The sequence below is a fragment of the Mustela nigripes genome, chromosome 15, assembly GCF_022355385.1.
Source record: "Mustela nigripes isolate SB6536 chromosome 15, MUSNIG.SB6536, whole genome shotgun sequence".
NCBI classification, from domain to species: domain Eukaryota; kingdom Metazoa; phylum Chordata; class Mammalia; order Carnivora; family Mustelidae; genus Mustela; species Mustela nigripes.
The window spans coordinates 4,461,336-4,481,571 of record NC_081571.1 but is presented as its reverse complement, the minus strand read 5'-3'; the positions used below and the strand labels follow the sequence as shown (position 1 = coordinate 4,481,571).

The 20,236-nt window shown below is 42.4% G+C and overlaps 1 protein-coding gene across 3 annotated transcripts in view; it reads left to right on the top strand.

Annotated features, from left to right (window-relative positions):
* The window catches only part of SACS (sacsin molecular chaperone), a 94,269-nt gene that overhangs the window by 23,511 nt on the left and 50,522 nt on the right, over positions 1-20,236 (top strand). The gene's annotated exons all lie outside the window — the stretch shown is intronic.

Below are 20,236 nucleotides of genomic sequence, written 5' to 3'. Positions count from 1 at the left end.
AGCTAAGATATATTGAGAATTTATTATGTGCCAGGTACTGGGAATACATCAGGGAATGAAACTGATATAGATACTAACTTTTGTGAATCTTATATTCTAGCAGGGAAAAACAGAAAACAAATAGTAAATGTAATACATAACTTAATTATATGGTATCTTACATGATGGAACCAAAGGAATGGTAGGCCAAGAAAAGGAGGTGGGAGTCTGACGGGGTTGTATGGAACGTGTGTCACAATTTTAAATAGGAAGGTCAGGACAGACTCCACAGAGAAGATGAAATCTAGCAAACACTTGAAGGAGGGGAAGGAATAGTCATAGTCATATAGGGGAAGAATGTTCCAGACAGGGGAACCCATGCAAAACTCCTAGGTGGGGAGTTGCCTGGCGTGTTCCAAGAATAAGGAGTTGATGGGCATGCTGGAGTGAAGTGAGTAAAGGCAAAGTTGATGATGATGAATGTCAACAACCTCATTATGATGGGTGTTGTGCCTTTTTCCCAAAAACAATCAATTCCCTAATTCTCCAGCTGACACTAGGTGCCAAGAATTAGCACAGACCCTAGAAGTTAAGGGTTCAGTCCTGCAAGACTGCCCCACTTGAGGGGCCAGACACAGAGGGGATCTCCAGGCAACCCAACTACAAATTCAGGGATTCCCATGATCCCTTTCCTCAGGTTCAATAATTCACTCAAACAACTCAGAACTCAGTGCTTTACTCATGATTACAGTTTATTGTAAAGGATATGATTCAGTAACAGACATTTGGAAGAGATGCATGGGGCGAGACTTGGGCCAGTGGGTGTGCAGAATTTCCATGCCCTCTTATCGCTTTGATGTGTTCACCAATGGGGTGTTGTTTCAGAGTTTTTATTGAAGTTTGATTCTGTAGACACACTCGACTAAATCATCAGTGATTGAACTCAATATCCAGCTCCTCTCCCTTCCCTGGAGTCAGGGGGTACAGCTGAAAGTTCCAAACCTCTAATTGCATGATTGGTTCCTCCACCTCTAACCACTGATCTTGAAGCCAGTTGGGAGCCCTGCCCTGAGTAGTTTCATCAGTATACAAAAGATGCTACTGTCCTCAGGAAATTTAAAAGCTCTGTGCCAGGCCTAGAAGATAAAGACCAAATATGTATTTTCTATGACAGCCCACTGGGAATAAGAAAGATTCAGATGGGAAAGCAAAGTCCTGTCTTCAGGAGAGCAGGCAAATAAGCTGAGTCCAAGTGTATGAAACGAAGCCCAGGCAGGGAAGATCAAGTAGGCAGTAGAGGGCCAGGAAAACAAGCCAGAACTTGTACTTCTCATGAGGGGCAGGAGTGGATTCAGGCTTCAAGCCATGGGTCTAATGGCAGTGACCCAGACCCAGAGCCAGGGCGACTGGTGTCCAAAGAAAGAACAAGTGGATTAACAATGATTCTGCACCTCCTCAGTTTCAGTAGTTCATGAGTATAAATAAGGTTAGTTAATATTTACATCTGTATCTCCACGGCTCTAAGCCTTCACCTGCTGGACAAGACCTTAACCCCCAAGCTCCACTAGGCTGCTGAAATTCTTCCCCAGCTATTTCTGGGACTTCTCAGGTGGTGACATCTTATATGGGCTCAGGGATGAATTTGTTCATGTTCTTTCCTCTTGAGCCTCTCAGTCAAGGGGACTTGTCAAGTCCTGTGCAGCTGGGGTTTCTGTAAGACATTATTCCCTGCACCCAGTGGACACCTTGAACCCCAAACAACTCTGAAACTTGGGGAGAGGACAGTAAGGGAGATGAATGGCTTTGCCCGAATCCTGTGCGGAGTTTGTTTTTAGGGGGGAAGCAGTACTTCATGGACTTAGTCTTATTCCTTGTTTCATAAACATTGTGCCTGAGTTTCTGTCCTCATAGGCTTAAAACCAGTCCCTTATATATGGGCAGAGGGGGGAGGATGAGTCCTGTCCTGCCTCTTCTGCACAGTCTCTCTCTGTCCTCACTTCTCCTTAGATACCTCTGCATCCAAACAAAACAAACTCAGAACAAATATCTTTCCACCTCCTTTCAGGGAAAACAAATTGTGTAATGGAAAGAGTAGCAACGTTTGATCCAGATATATTTGGTTTGAATCTCAGCTTCACTATTTACTAGTTATGCGGCCTTAAATAGGTTACATTTTCTTAATATGGGGATCATAATGCCTACAGTAATTTTGGGTTAGAGATCATGAATGTAAAACACTTCACCTAGTAGTTGACTCAGAATGCCTAAGAAAAGGTAACACCTGTTATGATGACTTCTGTTAAGCAGTAAAAATTCAACTGAGTAATTTAAAAATTCAAATTGGCTTTGTTGAATGATTCATGAGTTAGGCAGCATCCCTTCCAGCAAATAGAAAGGAGGTCCATTGGGCTGAGAGGCAGAGAGGGAGAGAGGGAGTGGAAAAAAAGGAAATTATTAGCTAAGAATGTGTTGTCTGAGGCAAGGTCACTCTCCTAAGGGGAACGGAAACGGTCTATCAGTACATTTCCTAGTTCTGACCAGGAAATTCCATGTTGGCTGGTTAAAGGTTCCATTCTGGGGGAGAGTGAAACTGCAGTTGGGTTAGGTATTACGTCTTGGTTTGCGATGTGATGCCCTTAACATAAGTGACCCCATTTGGGGCTTGATGTTTTCTTTTCAACAGTCTCTTATCCAAAAACTAGCGCTAAGTCTAGCCATCTGTAATGGCTTCCACCACCACTCAGGTGTTATAAGGATGGGGCTGCCTACCACCATCCCAGCTAACGAGCAGCTGTAAACCAGAATGTCTTACTCCTCTTGGTTGGTTATGGGGATTTTGCTTCCTACCACTATCATCCCCTGAATGTGTCCACGTGTGCCAGTATCTGGCCATCCAATAGGAAGCACAAGGTACATAGGGGACACTGGGGAGAATCCTGGTGAACACCACATAGTATCTTTAGGGAAAGAAGCATCAAAAGGCAGCAGGGTGATTTGGGACAGTTGGTGGTCCTCACCAAGTGGTAATGAAAAGGCCAACTTGGTTTCCCACCGTGGGCTCTGCAGCAATGTCCATTTTCCTGGTTCCTGAGGGAGGGAAAACTCAGTCTGCATGTGTGATTCTAAGCCCTTCAGTGGAGTATTCACAGCCTAGGGTCTGGTCTGCAGCAGGTGACTCACCATTGCTATAAGCTTCATAGCAGTCAGAAATCCATCTTCAGTGACCAAGGGAAGGGATTTGGTGAGGGATGGAGGATGAATGCTTTGGGTTATTTGTCGGCCAATCAGGCATGCTGCTGCTTTTCAGAGTAGCAAATCTGATTCACTTTCTCTTTCATGCTCTGAACTGGCAGCCGTGCTGTGGTGAGTGGTCTATAGACAGGGTCGCCACAGCTACTTAGGATAAGCCAAGGGCTTACATGCAAAGGTGAAAAGGGATAAGAAATTGCTGAAGAACCTGGCAGCTAAGGCACTGTTACCTCCCAAGACCTGAGGGACTAGGGTAGAAATAATTGCCGAATCTTGAAGGACAAATGATCATACCTTGGAGCAACATCTCTTGGAAAGGGTAGTGACCTTTGGTTGAAAGACACAGTCGGACCGTGGTGAGGCTGTGTGATGGGTGTTGGGGGAACAAATTCTTTGACATCACTCTCATCCCTCACTTCCACCCTCTGCTGGGTCTCCTGTTGGTCAACTCAGCCTACAGTAAAAGTGCCCTGAGGCCCCACTGATGCGGTCTGGGGTAAGCAAGGTGGAGAGAGGATGTAAGGGGAGGAGCAATACTTAGTATATGTGGAGAGAAGCCTGGGCTTTCATCTTCTTCAGCCATGATTGGCAGAAATCCTATGCCTGGCCTTGGTGCCGCTTCACCTCCTTTAAAAATATGTTATCACGAAAACTTTTAGGCATGCATAGAAGTAGAAGAAACCATTACAATGAATACCCATAAAATTAAATACTTATTGAAATTCTGATGAATTTGTTCATACCCTTCTTTCTCTTCACTTCAGCATGTTGAAGCAAATCCTACACTATTTTGTGGTGGTCTTGGTGGCCCTGGGGGGGTTTGCTGTGCATTTTTCCAACTGCTGGGGTCACCCTGAAGGAGCCCTGAAGGCTTCTCCACTCCCAACGGGTGTGTGTTGAAGGAGGGAGCTCTGTGTGTGGGACCAGAGGAAGTTCACTGCCATCACCCAAAGCTATCGAAAGGGAGAAGGGGGAGCGATAACACAGTAGAAATACATTCATTATTTAACATTTATAGGTATTGGAATCATTACCCCTTAAACACTCATTGGGAAGGTCCTCTTCACTGAAAAACCAGCTGATAGGTTTTTCTTGAGGAGAATGTAAAGTTACTTTATTACCCAGTATGAAACATTAGGGTTTTAGATTATCTCATTTACTGACTCTCCCAAGAGGGAAAATAATAATTCCATATAGAAATGATAACTTGAGTCAAATTGACATAAGATATATATATATATATATATATATATATATATATATTATATATACACACACACATATATATACACACACATATGTGTATATATATGTACATATATATATTTAAATTAAGCAGTAGGAAAAATGCCTTATATATGAATCCTTAATATAAATTATTCTAATTTCTAATTTGTTATGATTGAAAGCCACAACCATAAGAAAGACAGTAAAGAAACAAAACATGAATTCTTTTCAGAGCAGAACACAATTTGAAGCCTACAGCAGCTCCTAGACCAAGTAAATAGGTTCTATTAAAATCCCTCATAGAGGGGCTCCTGGGTGGCTCAGTGGGTTGAGCCTCTGCCTTCAGCTCAGGTCATGATCCCAGGGTCCTGGGATTGAGCCCCTCGTCTGGCTCTCTGCTCAGTGGGGAGCCTGCTTACTCCCCCCTCTGCCTGCCGCTTTGCCTACTTGTGATCTCTGTCAAATGAATAAATAAAATCTAAGCCCAAATTGAAGAATGTTGTACAGAATACTTGACCATTATTCATTCAAAGTATCAAGTCACAAGGAACTGGCACAGATTGAAGGTAAGGAGACATACATGGTAAGTAAATGCAATGGAGGATCCCGGACAAGACCTTGGAACAGAGAAAGGATATTAGTGGAAAAACAGGAAATTGGATAAAGTCTGTAGTTTGTTGATTGTGATGGATTACTGTTAATTTCTTTGCTTTGTTCATTCTTCTATGGCTATGTGAAGTATTAACCAAAGGGAAGCTGAGTAAAAACTACATATGGAAACTGCAAAAAAAAAAAAAAAATCCCTCAGAGAATGAATAGAGAAAAAAATCCCCTGGAAAATCTTTGAAAATGTAAAAAACAGGAAAGCTGTAAAAAAATGCTTGTGTATTATTGTGACCCCTGGCATAGGTGGGTACAGCCAAACAGTTGGACATTTTGACATAAATTCACTTGCTCCCTCCTCCCCAAAAGGAAAAACAAAAAACAACAGAAGAAAGGAATGGCCCCTGCTCATGTTACAAGAAAAGGCTGGCTAAATGCAGAGTCCAAGGAGCAGATTTCAGACACTGTAATTTATTCTTTCTTTTAATCTGCAAGGAGAAGAAAGAAAGAAAATATGTTCTTTCAAGAGAATGCACTACAGAGCCTTTGTACAGGTTTACTGTCCTTTTTCCTTTTTTTAATTAGGGAAGGCTTAGCTCAAAACTTCAGTTGAGTGACAGAGAGAGGACAGGTTTCCAAGGAGAACATGTGCTTTGAATACATCCTATTAAGTGCAGAGGCAACTGATTGTTTCTCTCTGCCCACTGACCAGTCACTGAAAAAGGCAAACATTTCTGCATTTTGTTGCTGAATGGTACCTTATCCTCATATTCTTTGGACCCATAAGCAGTGTCACGGTAAGAGCTTATTAAAAACCCTTTCTTTCCTATTTTGGAACAGGTAATTATCAGTTTGCGTTTTGGAAGTAAGTGCCATGGGTGTTACCAATTTACTTAAACTCACTTAGTGAAGACTGCTCTCAAGGTTAAGTTAAGGACCTTGAGCCCATGCCTTTCATTGGGAAACTGGATTCTCCATGAATTAAGTTGACTTCTGAAACTCCTGTGTCCAGGCAGCTGACTGATGAAGCCACGCTTAGCTGTTGGTGGTTTGTTTCCACCTTGAGGTCTTTAAAATGGAATAATGAACATTTTTTAAGTTAATATCTTTCTCACGGGTAGTCACAGATTACAAAATGTTAGTTTTAGGGGTACCCGGGCGGCTCAGTGGGTAAAGCCTATGTTTTCAGCTCAGGTCATGATCCCAGGGTCCTGAGATTGAACCCCACATCAGGCTCTCTGCTCAGCAGGGACCTGCTTTCTCTCTCTGCCTGCCTCTCTGCCTACTTGTGATCTCTGTCAAATAAATAAATAAAATCTTAAAAAAAAAAGATGTTAGTTTTAAAATTCATTATTCTCACAATTAAAAAGAATTTTTAAGGTTAAGGAATTTTAAATTTAAGGAACAAATTCAGTTGCAAGTACCTGATCGGGAAGAGCACACTTGAGCTGCCTGTCAAGGGTCTTCTGCTCCAGAGTCTCCCCAGCAGCTGCTTCACCAGGTCTCAAACGAACATCCTACCCGTATGAATGGTAGGTACTTGTACAGGCAAATGGTTTGAGATCACCCACATGGTAAGAGAAAAAAGAAATGCATAGAGGCTCCTGGCGGGCTCAGTCGGTAGAACATATGACTCTTGATCTTGGGGTCATAAGTTTGAGCCCCACAATAAGTACAGAGATTACTTAAAAAAGTGTACAGGACAGCAGAGAAACCAGCTGACATGTAGGGGCCTTTCAGCAACTAAAGGCCTTAGAACGGTAAGTGCTAACAATATTGACCAAAGAATTTCTTTAGATTCTGCACAAGTGTCAATCACTTCTTCATCCTCTGATCTTCTGTAGGCAGAATCCCAACCTCCCTTTGGCCCTGTTGCCTTTTTTTTTTTTTTTTTTTTAAACTCTTGCTTTTCCCAGACTTAGATGCTTAGGTGTTGTGAAGGAGTGCTCCTCTTCCCAAGGTGTGAAAAATTATTTTGGAGTTTGCGATGAAAGGCTAGACCAGCTCACGGCTTTATCTAATGCCGGTTTATTAATATCTGTCCATTAAGTGAATTAGTACAGAAAAGAAAAAAGATAATAAGAACTCACTTTTCTTCTAATTTTACTTTCCACACAGGATGCAAAGTGTTTGTAGGGAATGGTCATCAGAAGCCAAGGAGGTGAAGTCCACAGCATTCTCCTTTTCAGCAGTGAATATTGTGGGACATAGAATTACATATGAGAGATGATAAGCATATAAGGTTACGTGTAAAGTAGTTTATAAATAAAGAAAATTCATGCCTTCTTCCGTCACTCGTCAGTGAAGGTTAAGTACTGAAGGTGCTCAGGAAGGTGGAGGTCTGGTCTCATTGGCTCAGCTGGCGGAAGCCTTCTGCTCTTCCGGCTGGACACTGATTCAGGGGCAGGGTCTCAGCGGCATCCTTTATCAGGTTCTTCCGATCTCCGACGTGTTTTGTATCTATCTTTTGAAATGTGAAGGAGTGTTTCCAACTTCCCATTCATTCACTTAACAACTGAAACATAAGATTAGTGCTTCCTGCATGTAAGATCCGAGTCTGAGGCTCTAGTTTTTCACCAGCTCTTCAGAGGAGGAGATCTTTTAATTACCCTGCTTCCCTATCTCAGTCCTTATGCACTCCATAAGCACTGACCAGGTGTGTGCCAGGTCCCAGCGGTTGTGGAAGAGAGATATTGAGACCTGTTTCCTGTTCTTAAAAGGTCCCCGGTCTCCAGAGAGGGATGCAGCCATGTACATAACTGGTTTATGTAATGTGGGAAGACCCGGGATAGATGGACATGCGGAGTATTCTGAGAGAATATGGAAGGGCACGTAAGGTTTATTTGTCATGGACCTATTTCCATTTTTCCTTAAACAGTGTTGGGTAGGGAGGGAAGGTTTCACAACTGAAGAGGCATTTGAGCTGGGCCACCAAGATAGGTAATGCATTTAACACATAAGGAGGAGGCAGATGCTGCAGGAGGAAACAGAATGTGCGAGAAATGTGCAAAAAAAAAAAAAAGTGCAAAGACATGCTTCAGCACTCTGGGGGACAAGGCTGGGAAAATGAGCCTGTCTTTGAAGCATTTGAACTTTATCATGTGGGTAACTTAAGTACTGAATATTGTAGTGATGGGCAGAGATTTAGTCATACTCCATTGGAGGATAAGATTGTTATTATCAGTATTATATTATATTATATTGCTATCTATATTATCTATATCTATATTATCTATGCTTTCCTTATTTCAAAATTTTGTGTTTCTTAAGGAATATTCATTTTTAGAAGCAGTGAGTAAATAGACGGGAAAGGAATAGAAAGGAAATCTTCCTTTTTAACTTATAACTATTTCATTTATCCAATGAGATCAAGAAAAAATTGGAAGTCGTTTGAGAAATGAGCAAAATATAGAATTTTAACAGATTAAGCTTCTATTTAATTGTAGTACTCATGTAAAGTCCAGTTGTTTTGTTTTTTAATGGATTCATTCTCAATTTTTCTTAAACGACTCCCCTGACCTATTTCTATCTAGTGTCTTCTTTGTGTGTCCCCTCCAGTGGAGGTTGCCTGCCAACTACTATAATTGTTCCCTAAGATAGCATGTGTGTGCAAGCATTTATAAACCCTTCTGTGTGAGGGAGACTGTGGCTTGCTTCTCTTTTACTAAAACAAAGATAAAAATACAGTCTTATTTTCCACAAAATTGCAGATATGTAATTTTGTGGACGTGGCTTACATGATTCATATTTCCAAGTTATTATGGCATTGGCTCTGCACAGAGATAAAATAATACTCACTCTTTGAACTTTTCGTTATTGTCATTTCAAGTCAGATATTTAGAGATAGGATGCATAAGAAGATGTTCTCTATTTTTCAAAGTCTTCAGTGAATTTAAGCAAGAAATATGCAAAACAAATTATGACAAAAAGAATAAGATTTCTATTTATTTTTCACAAATAAACTCATATTTCCTAAGTACTTGATGGCTAGAGGATGTTAGTTTAATCAAGTTATGGTTTGGGATTCTATTTGAGACACCATTTCAAAGCTAAAGAAAAGGGACTGCATTTTAAAATAACTAACTCAATTGATGATCATTAACTAAATAGAAGCAATTAATTGTAAAATATCCCCCTTTTTGCCTGGATAGCTACATCTCTGTTCTGTAACTCACACTTGTATATTCATCACATTACATTTAGAAGTGCTCTCCAGTGTGTGTGTGTGTGAGTGAGCTTGCATGTGCGTACATCCCGCTAGCCTGTAAAATCGCCACATGTTTGGAATGCAAGACTGTGATCCGCCCTTAGGAGGGAGCCTAGGAGGTGCCTGGGTGGCTCTTGATTTCAACTCAGATCGTGATCTCAGGGTCCTGGGATCCAGCCCGGTGTTGGGCTCTGTGCTCAGTGGGGAGTCTGCTTGAGATTCTCTCTCTCCCTCTCCTTCTGGCCCTCCCCCTTTCTCTCTCTCTTTGACACAGTAAATAAATAACTTTTTTTTTTTTTTTTTTTTTTTTAAGAAGAGAACCTAGGACATGGCTCACTGTTGTCCCCAAACACCATCCTCGTTGTTACTTAAGATAAGCGACTGTCTTTGTGATACGATTTCAGAGGCAGTCGGGTGATGAAACTTCCCAAGTGAAATGTTTCCCCTTTCCTCAGTTCTGGAGAGCAGCACAGAACAGGGAAGTTGAACAGAGACCTGAGTTCTAATGTTGACACTTGCCATTTGCAAGGAAGCCTCAGACAGATTATTTACCTTCTCTGGGTCCTGAGTCCTGACTTCTAAGTGTGGATGATAATGTCTTCTTTGCAAGTTCATTAAGGAACTAAATGTGATGGTGGGTGTGAAGGACTTGACTTGTAGCTGGTGGGGAGTGCATAAAAATGAGAACTGTTCTAGTTGTTGGGATATATATTTTTTGTGGGAGTGAGCCCCAAATTTGTTTGTCTCTAGAGCCACAGAGGTATTTATACATGAAAGCCATTCCCATATTTGGATACTATAAGAGGTCCCTGAGAGTCCTTTTTTTTTTTTTTTCCCCCTCCAAAATAAACATCTCTAGTTCCATCAGTAACAACCCCATATGGGGATGTGGGCAGAAATTAAAAACCCAGGTTTGGGTTTGCTCAGAGTGGGGTTAGATCTTGACCCTGTGTGTGGTCTTGGGCAGTTTTGACCTTTCTGAATCTTTCAACATCCACAAGAATAAAATAGGAATAAGAATGTCTCATAAGGTTTTTGTGAAGATTAAATAAGAAGGGTTTGGTGCCTGGTAAGTACTTAAGTAATGGCAGGTTTTATTATTAGGTATTATTTTGAGTTTCTCACCATCCCTATTGCTGCTTAAAATGAGCGACTGTCTTTGTGATATGCTTTCAGAGGGAGTCGGGTGACGAAACTTCCCAAAATATGAACCTAGTTCCCACACAGCAGCAGAAATGAAAATCCTCTGTTAAAATACAGATATACTTGGGAGAGAGGTATTAGCTGTGAAGAATAGCCTTCATTGCCTTCCTATGTGAAGAAGCAAGCAGTAATCAAAGGACCATGCCATAGCCACCGAGAGTGGTGTGCTGCTGACAACCACCTTTTCTGTCCTGTCCTTCCTAGGGAAGGTCTAAAGATGTGGAAAGACAAATTCTCTCGCTAAACACACAGAGACTTATGAAGGTGCACACAAAGGGAATGCCAGGGTCACTTTGGACTGAGACTGTTCACATGCCGAAGGATGCCAGGGAGCTAAAGTGCGTCCTAGACCAGCAGGAGAACCATCACCAGTGCTTAGATAGATCTGCCTGCAAGCTGAGCTCTGCAGCATGCTTGGGGATAAAGATAATGGGGGAAGAAAAGAAAAAAAAAAGTAGCTTCCTAAAATCAGCCAGGAGTGCTGTCTCTTTCCTGACTGGCTCGTGGAGCCATGGCGCTGGTCCAGGAAAGCCCTGTTAACGGAAGGTAGTATCTTGGCATTTGTAGCAAGTAATGACTTAGGTAGGTTTTCTTTATTTCAACACTTTTCCTTTTATACAAAAATTATGTGGATTATATTTGCTTGTTGTTCCATTCTCAGGTTCCTTATAGGCAGTAGGATAGAGTGCCTGCATATAGAACATGCAAAGTTAATGTCTACTGAACTCGCAGAGCTGGGAGAAGGGGTGAATGGGCTGGGGCACATCAGGAGGAGGTGAGGCTGAGATAAAGGGCTTCAAGGGTTCCCAAGACACCCATTGCTTGATTCTCATTTTTTTTCCTGGCACTGATTTTGACCGATCAGATGCCCAAGCAAGAGAGAAGGGCGAAGGAAGAGACTAGGGGTGAGAAAAAAGGAGTGTGGAGGCTGCCGTCCTGCAGTTCCTGTCTGGCAGCCGTCCCGTGAAGTGCTGTACCCCCAGGGCTGGGGCTGCGCTCCTTTATCACCGTACCAGTGCTCAGCGAATAGTGGGGCTACACATCTTTTTATATGAATAAATGAGCACGTCCCAGGTCAGCGACTGACCCATCTCACCTGAAAACAACCCGACAGTCCAGTTATACATGTGAGAACGTGTGCTCAGAACAGGGACAGTCCCCCCCAGCCAGCAGGTGTGAGAGCTGGTGGGGTCACACCCTCATTCACTACCACACAAGGGGCAGAGAACGGAGAAGGGTAGAAGGCAAAGAACAACTCAGGAAAACCAAGGACAAGTAGAAGGAAAATGAACTGCGGCAGGATATCATCAGCCAGGAGAAGCAGAAAAAAGGGAGAAATGTATTATGGTATGTGTTGCTCCTACTATTTCCATTTCTATGTTCAATTTATTCGGTTTTATGATGGGATAGGTTTATATCATGAGTTTCCTACTATTATGTCTAGACCTGAAACTTCATTCAAACTTGCTATTTATGAGCAAGCAGCAAATTCATTTTAATATACTCACTGCTAAGCCAGCTGACTCTGTCTCCATGTTTTCTATAAAATATTCCAAGAGAGGATGTTTAATCAAAGGTCACCATAAATGGAAGAGCAATTCAGAATTCAGAGGAGTTCACATGTAGTTTTAGTATTCCTTGAAATGGCTCAAAATGTGTCACCTTTATAATATCCAGGGGGCTGAGTCATTTTTTCCCACTTTTTAATGGATTAGTCAATGGATATATGTAAGCATGACTACCCTTAAGGCCCCTACTGGTTAATTTTGCTTTGGCAAAGCTCTGTTGAATAATGTAGGATTTTTGGCAACCAGAACACTAAGTCTTATTAAAATTAACAATAGATTCAAAAGCATCATGTAAAGTCTGTACAAGCTTACTTTCTCATAATTTTTATGGCACTTTAGGGAATTCAGAGTACTCTCATTGGAAGTAGAAAACACAGGAATGCTAATTCAGAAACATGACATCACTTCCCAAAGCACGTTCAATGTAACTAAAAATAAAACTTAAGCAATTGTGTCTAGATTAGCACAAAGAGAAGGAAAGTTTTGTCATTTGTCTGACTTATTGGTTATTAAATGTGGCCTGTTGGATAAATTCTGCCTGAGCCGCCACATTTCTGGTTATAGACTTCCTTTGCCCTAAAAGAGGTTACTTGGCATAAGGCTTTGAAGGTGGAGCTCAGGGTTCTGGGGGTGCCCGGCTGTCAGCCTGCTCAGGAAGGAGATACAGATGGCATGAGTGACCAAGGAGGTGGAAACCAGGCCGTCGAGACTTGTGAAGCATCAGGTTTCCTGAAGAATACTGAATTTAAAGGTGCAGTGGACATTGAGGGAGGAAGGAGACTAGATGTAAAAGCCACGTGACTGAGCTCAGTGGGTTAATTTGAAGAGCGTGCCAGTGTGGGTGGGAGGGGGGAAAGTAAATCAGGGTCAGTGAGCGATCAGGGTGAAAAGCAGGACCTGGATGTTCTGATAAGGAGTTTGCATTTTGTCTTATTTGTGTATGTATTTGGGACAAACTGTCAGCTGTGACCATTCCGGAAAATGACTTAGAATCTCTTAAGGAATAGTGAAATAAACCACCCGATTCACCAAAGGAGTCAAGGTAGCCACATTAAAAATGTTTGTGTGTAGAGGGAATCGACACATAGTGGTATGATGATATATTCACATCAACTACAATGTTACCGTTTTTCTTTTTAAGATGTAATTCACAAACTGCTGTTCACCATTTTAAAGGATCCAATTCAGTGGTTTTTAAGGATGTTCACCAGTATGTGTCACTATTCCAGAACATTTTCACAATCCCCCAAAGAAGCCTATTAGCAGTTACTCCTCACTGTTCCCTCTCCCCAGTCCCTGGCAACCAGCAGTCTACTTCTCTGTTTCTATGGATTTGCCTACTCTGAACATTTCATACAAATGGAAGCCCATCATGTGTGGTCATGAGTGCTTGACTCATTTCACTTAGGATACTGTTTTCAAGGCTTGGTAAGTTTTCAGCACAAGATGGAGAGATGTGTACTGGGAACGGGTCTGTGGGGGCTGCAAACCAGTGGTGAGGGGTCACACTGTCTGAGGCTATTACAGTCTATGTTGTAGTATTGGGGAGCAAAAGAGCATGATTTAGTGATACCCCCACTGCGGAGTGTTAACATGCTTGGGACTTCCTACCTTAGGCAGGACATGGCACAGGGGCAAGAGAAGGACGTGCCTGCAGATGGGAAGGACCTATAGGCCAACCAGGAGGATCTGGGGAGGGCACAGTAGTCCTGATGCAATTCTAGCAGTGTTTGCTGCAAAAACTGAAGTCTCTTGTGCAGATGTGCATCACTTATGAACATCTGTCTCTCAGTAAGAGTTATCAGAATGTGATTTTTTTTTTTAAGATTTTATTTATTTATTTGAGAGAATGAACATGTGAGCATGAGTGGGGGGAGGGGCAAAGGAAGAGGGAGAGCAGACTCCCAGCTGAGTGGGGAGCACAGTGTGGGATATCTATCCCATAGGATAGATCCCATGATCCCAGGATCATGACCTGAGCCAAAGGCAGATGCTTAACTGACTGAGCCACCCCGGCACCCCCAGAATGTATTCTTAATCTTAAACCCCAGGCACAAATTTTTTGAATGTTTCAGCTATGAGTTCTCATCAAGATTAAAGAAGCTTCATTAAGGAAGTAAGAGGCGGCTGTGACCTTGCTCTCCCAATCTGCTGGTGGTTTCTTGCCTTGGGAAGGAAGCTAAAGTTGCAGGACCTGTCCTGCTAAATGACCTGTGGGTTGGAGTCAGCTGGCACCTGCAGACTGAGTGTGGGACACTAGGCCACAGGCTCCCCGGAGCACAGTGGAAAACTGGCCAAAGGACTGAAGCCAGGGCCCAATCAACAGGCAGAGTCGGAGCCACACCACAGCTGTGGCTGCAGTGAGCCTGGCAGTGCTGCAACCCTGGGATCAGAGGCTGGAAACCAAGACTGGAACAAGGTGGGGGGGGGGTGGTATGGGGTCCAGGATGCCAGCAGAGTGAACATCCATCCAGTCACGTATTCAGCAGTATTACTGAGTGCCTGTGGCACTCCAGACCCCATCCCGTGCTGGGAAGAGAGCAGTGAATTCAACAGATAGTGACTTTGCTCTCCTGGAGTGGAAAACATGGTGGGTTCAGATAGACATTATAAAAATAAGTAACCGAATATGTATTAGATGATCATGTAGATAGTAGTGTAGTATGGGGATTAGGTAATTTAAGGGGGACTTTGGGAGTGTTGCTCTTTTGTATAGGGTGGTTGGGGAGTCCTCCTGAGAGAGATAATATTTGAGTGCAGACATAAAGGAGGTGAAGGAGTAACAAATGCCTTCTGGAAGAAGATCATGCCAAACGGGGAATAACAAGTGCAAAGACCCTGCGGCAGGGACTGTGGTTTGATGTTTAAGACTGCAGGATGCCATGTGTGGCTGTGGTGGAATGAGCCAGAAGGAAATGAGGCAGGGACCAGGGGAACAATGATTGAGGAGGACATGGGGGACACAGGGGGATTGACTACTAACACCTTATATGCTAAGGACCCTGACTTTTCCTCAGAGTGACATGGGAAGCCATGGGTACCGGCATTTACATCTTCAGCCCACCATTTTGTCTTGATTTGGGCCCTGTTTTCTGTAGCTGTGATTCCCCAAGGCCCTTCTGTGCTCTTGCATGTCGGTGTGCAGACACTGGATCATCCCTTCATTTCACAGGTAGTCATGTACTGGACTCAGAATTGTCAAAACGGGATTTGTATGTGAGTAGTTGGCTCTAGAAAAGTCTAGAAGAGGGGAGAGGTGATGGAGGTGGTATGGCCAGAGCAGTTGTGGGGAGACAAGGGGAGGTAGAGGAGGAAGTATGGGGTGCCATAAAGACAAAGCTGGTGGAATGCCAACAAGCCTGACTTAGGAAAAGTACTTAGAAAGGTCACTCTGACAGAATCCGGAGAGGGAATTATCAAACACACAAGGTTGGTAACTCAGGGCTAAGGAAGAGAAGAAGGCCAAAGGGAAGAAGGTTCTAGAGATAAGCATAGAGGCATGTGGCTTTCTGCTAGCTGTGGTAAAAGTGTTATTAATGACAGCATTTAACATCCTGTCCTGCCCAGACGTTGTGGGTGTGGGTGCTTCCTGCCACTCCCCTCCCCCAATTGCTGTGCATATCCCGCCGGAACTGCACCTGGCCTTTTAGGATGTGCAGGAGATGAGTGAGAATGTGGAAGTTTCCTCATTTAACTTGTGCACAAGTTGTGTTAAATAGTCATGGTGAGAGTGGGCATCCCTGTCTTCTTCTTGACTGTAGGGCAAAATTCTCAGTTTTTCCCCATTAAGGGTGATATTAGCTGTGGGTCTTTGGCTTTTATGATGTTGAGAGGTATGTTCCCTCTATCCCAACTTTGTTGAGGGTTATCATCAAGAATAGGTGCTGGAATTTGTCAAATTTTTTTTTTTGACTCTCTTAAGAGGATCATATGGTGTTTGTCCTTTTATTAATGTGGTTGAGACACTCCATTTAGAAATTTGTAGTGTGTAAAATACATAGGATTCTGATGAGTACTTCCTTAAATATAGTTTAAGCAGAGTATGGTAATAAGGTGAGTGAGTTAAGGAGAATGAACTAGAATAGCAAATTCTGTTTTCTGGTTTTTTTATAGAGAAGAAATCCCTACAGTTTGCCTGTGCGTAAGGGTTGTTTTCTCAATCACCAACGTCGTTGTAAAGCTTCCTTCAGTATGCTTTCTCACTTTGCATGTTTGGTTCCATTCTCAGATGGCGTCAAAATGAACAGCCCCCTGACCCATGTCATGTTCCATCCCTTGCCCATCATGGTTCATCATAGGACTTATTTCTGCCTTGCGTATTATTTATCTGTGTATTTATTTATTGTCTGCCTCCCCATTATGGAACTGTGAGCCTTATAAGAGCTGGATTTATTTTGTTTAACTGCCATAATTCTGGGGTACTCTAGTGTCTGAACTTAAAGTTAATGAATACATGATTATATATATCTCACATGGTTTTTTTGTTGTTGTTGATTTACATGCTATTCATATGTTTTTTTCTCTGGGGCTTTGTGAGAACACAGTTTGAATCATTGTGATGCCTAATGTATATCTAAGGTAAGAAAGTGCTAGAATAAAGTGCTTCCTACCTCAGTTTTGACCGTGATTATTGTATACCAAGGTGTTTGGGGACAGACCCTCCCTCATATGCACAGTTACAAAGAGCCTCAGAACACATTCTGTGATTGAGACCCCTGCTTAGCCAGAGGACAGAGAGGGAAGTTTGGTAGAGGATTTTTTGGAGAGAGATGTTGCCAAGTGCACAGGATTAGAGGGGTTTACCTCCTTTACACTGAGTCTGGTGAACCACACAGGGAACTTGGAACTGGGGTCGAGGCCAATTTAGGCTTGGGGCCCAAGCACTCCGAGGCAGCAGGAGGGAGGTAGCTGTATCGGCACTGGCATTGCCCAAGCTTTCTGGGCAAGGGACATGAGAGAAGTTTCCATAGAACACACCTGAACAAATGGAAGAGATTCAGGTTGGGCCTTCTTCAATAGCATCTGCTTGAGGTAGGGCCAGAGCAGCCAGAAGTGGGAGGTGACATGAGGACTCCTTAAGGCTGTGGAAGGAGTTATGAGTGATCACTCAGTATAGAAATGCTTTTGCTTCTCTGCTAAGGTCCTCAGTGACAGGACTTTCCAAAGGCTCCCACAAGAGAAATGGTGAGCTTAATCACCTGCCAGATCCACAGGGTTCAAAGCAACCTGGCCAAGGAACAATCCAGTCTCCTGTCCTTCCTGTGTCCACAGCTTTGGCCTGGGTGCGGTTGCATCACAACGACTATTTGGGGGAACAGGGAGAGAAGAGAGACTGCCCACCTCCCTTTCTTAAAAGACAGGCAGCTTCTGAGTACAGAACTCAGTGTAGGGTTGTGGTGGCAACATCAAGGAGAAACTGACCTTTATTTAATGATTTTGCCTGGAACTTATTCCAGTTAGAGAATTGAAACAAACATTATTTTGTAATGTAAAGTGACCCCAGGACTGTCATTATGAAAAAGTGAGCAGAAAAATCATAGAATATACCAAGATTCCATCCCAAGGCAAAGAAAGATTAGTTGCATGAAATATTTCCCCTTGCTATTCTTTTAAAAAAATATGTGTCATGATATGTCACTCATCAGGCTTTTAAAAACTTCCTAGTTATATTGTTTTTTAATATTTCTGTATACATTTAAAAAATAAATTTGCCATGGGTATTAGAACAATGTTGTAGATAGTGTTGTAGGCTGATCCGTCACAAAAAAGCCCTGTTCTCTTGCTAGAACCTTCTGTTAGAGAGGCTTGATTTTCCCTGCTTTTCTTGCAGCTCAGGGTGGCCAATGAGAGAGAAATAGAAGTCTGCTGGGAAAACTCTTGTTTTTCTGCTAAAGAAGGTAGAACTCTTTTTTGCCCTCCCCCACCCTCCTCCTACATTAAGAACAGATGTATCAGAGCTGTACGAGCCATTTTCTGACAAGGAGAGAGAGTCTCAAAACATCACTGGGAAGCAGGTCTAGATATTGTCAAAGAATGGTGAGAAAAACAAACCCTTATCATTTTAGCTACTGATAGTCAGGTAATCAGTTACTTGCAGTCCAAAGCATTTTGAACAGACCCCAAAACAAAACCAAACCTCGTTGAACAATGTTGGGAGTGAAGATACCATTGACTTAAATGCAGTCATTCATTCAGCTCTCAAACATCTTAGCAACATTTATTGACTATTACTTTGTACTGGGCCCTTGGGGGTACAAAGAGGAATGTAAAGGCTCCCATTGCAATGGGAGATGAGTAAAATAACAGTGACTATACAATGTACAGAGTAGATAGAATCAGCCCAGAAGACTCAGGGAGAGCTGGGACAGGTGGTCATTCTTGGATGAGGACCTAGGGATTTATCGGATGGAAAGTGATGGGAAGGGGACTGCAAGCAGGTGAGGACAATGCAGGGTACATGTGGGAACTAGGCAATGTGAAGTGATTGTATTCGGTGAATGTTATAGTTTAATATTAATAGTATGGGGGCTCTGGAGTTGGACTACAGATCCTGGCTTTCCTATTGGCCTTCCCACTGTTAACTCTGGAACTATAAGTAATATGTTTAGTTTCATTTTCTTTATCTGAAAATGAAGGTTTTATGTACTTTGTGGGGTTGTTGGGAAGACCCAATGGGTTAAATCATATAAGAATTTTAGTAGGTGCCTGGAACATTGTAAGTATTCACTAAGGGTTTATTATTATTATACATATTACTATAAACTGGTCGTGGAGACAGACAGTGGGGTAGTCTCCGAAGAATCTGAGAAGGTCGACCAGGGCTTGGTTGTGATGGGCCTTCTGAGTCATGCATAATAACTTGAGCTTGATCCTACAGTCACCAGGAAATTCTTGCAGGTTCTGGAGCACAGAGGTCAACAAGGACTAACTAGTTGTCAAATCCTACCGGCAATTTACCTATGTGATGCTGGGCACAGCTGACTCCTTTCTTGAAGATTTTTACTTAATCTCACAGATACCATTTTTTTTCATGGTTTTGTTGCTGTTCTAACTCGTGTCTCCTTCTAAGTCAACCTCTGTCCTGCCACCTGAGGAATTTTTATAGTGTAATTATGATCACCTGACCAGATTAAAATCTGAAAGTGGCTCCTGTGTAACTCCAGATGTAAAATAAAGAAGACTTCATGACCATATTCCTACAGACTGCTGTCAGATAATGCTCCCTGTACTTTTATATGAATCCTACCCTTTGATCCTATCATGTGGAGCTACCTGAAATTCCTCAGCTTTGTTGCCTTTTTTTTTTTTTTTTTTTTTTTGACTCCATGATATTGTAGGTTCTATTTGCGCTCCATGAGAGACTTTTTTTTCCACTTTTTTGTTTGGCTTGTGATTTTTTTACTCAATTCTTAGGATTTCAGTGACCTAAAGGATGCCCACAATATCGTCAGCTTTTTATTCTCAAGCTTAACAGTCTTGTGCTGACTCATTAAACAAAGGAATAATTTGTCATTCTTTTGTCTTTATATAACTGGTGAACATTCTCTAGAACGGACCAATTTATTTTTTCCCTCTGATCAAAGACATGCTATTAGGTATATTCCATTTCATAAAATCATGTTTCAGGGGAAATTAACTCTCAGCCTTGAGCTATGCTTCCAAACGGCAGTCCACACGGTGAGAATGAACTAGAATAAAGGAAGCCTTTTACTACTTAAGAATTTTTACATTGGATTGGACTTGTGCTTTGATTGTTACCCTGGGTAGAGTTTTCAGTTCCTAAGATGAGTCATTTGAGGGGCTGAGTGGGATTGGATAATTTTTATGATCTAGGAGTTATGGGGAAGCTAAGGCCCAAGCCATATGGTTCTGTCATCCAGGGAAAGGGAAAGAAAGAGGCACCAGGGCAAATTAAAACAGGACTCCTGAGAACAAATAACATTGTTTTGCGCTTTTATCTAGCTGAGTCCGGCTTGTGCAGTAAAAAATTTTATTTTAGGGGCACCTGGGTGGCTCAGTGGGTTAAAGCCTCTGCTTCTGGCTCAGGTCATGATCCCACGGTCCTGGCATCGAGCCCCACATCGGGTTCTCTGCTCAGCAGGGAGCCTGCTTCCTCCTCCTCTCTCTCTGCCTGCCTCTCTGCCTACTTGTGATCTCTGTCTGTCAAATACATAAATAAAATCTTAAAAAAAAAAAAAAA